The sequence below is a fragment of the Morus notabilis genome, unplaced genomic scaffold, assembly GCF_000414095.1.
Source record: "Morus notabilis unplaced genomic scaffold, ASM41409v2 Scaffold1055, whole genome shotgun sequence".
Classification (NCBI taxonomy): domain Eukaryota; kingdom Viridiplantae; phylum Streptophyta; class Magnoliopsida; order Rosales; family Moraceae; genus Morus; species Morus notabilis.
The window spans coordinates 257,294-258,219 of NW_010366703.1; positions in this window are offsets into that span (position 1 = coordinate 257,294).

Here is a 926-nt window from a genome sequence, read left to right on the forward strand (position 1 = left end):
TTGATTAAGACATCGTGACATGTGCGAGACATCTTATGAACATATGTCTTTCTTATTCACAGTCAAATAAAGGAGTTGAGGAAATAATTATTGGAATGGTAAAACGGTAATATTCTATACCATTCTGATCACTGATATTTACGAAGGATAATAATGCATTTATTCTGTGGATCGTGTGATAAATTGTATTAACACCATCAGAAAATAGCGCATATGAATCGAGAGATTATTCGGCATCGAACTTTTAGTGGAGTCGTGCGATGTCAGAATCAAATATGTCGATAACTTATCGGGATAAGTTAGTCGAGTATTGTAATTCCATAGCTTTGTTCATGTGGGTCCATTCGGTCTTAAGGCTAGCTCTAATAAGTGGGAAAATAGAAACTGATATTTTGTTATATAATTATGTTTAAAAATTCATTGTGTTATTTTTCATTTATTTGATAATTGAAAAATAGAAGGAATGAATTTGAATTTTGAAATTAATAGTGATTAATTTAAAATTCAAAATAAAATTTAAACATTATTTTATTTGGCAACTAAAGGAGAGAGAAAGTTGATTTTATTTTGGCAAATTCGGAAATCCTTGCTATATGGGGAATTCAAATTTTGCTCCAAAAGAGAGAAGGAAAATTCGGAAATCCCTAGCCATATGGGGGATTTCGGATTTTGATCCTAGAGATAAGGGGAAATTTGAAAATCCCATCTAGGGTTTAAGTTTTTGAATTTCCTCCTATAAGAGGTTTTTATTGAAAACCCTAGCAATGAGTTTTTAAGAGAAGAAAAAATCTCACACTTTTCTCTCCTAAGGGTGGCCGAAATTTTGAGACAAAATAGAAGGAAAAATTGTTTCCTTAGGTTTTTTGAAAAGAGCCCACTCTCTCATCCCAAAACACTTAGAGTCATAGTCTTGAATCAATGAGTGG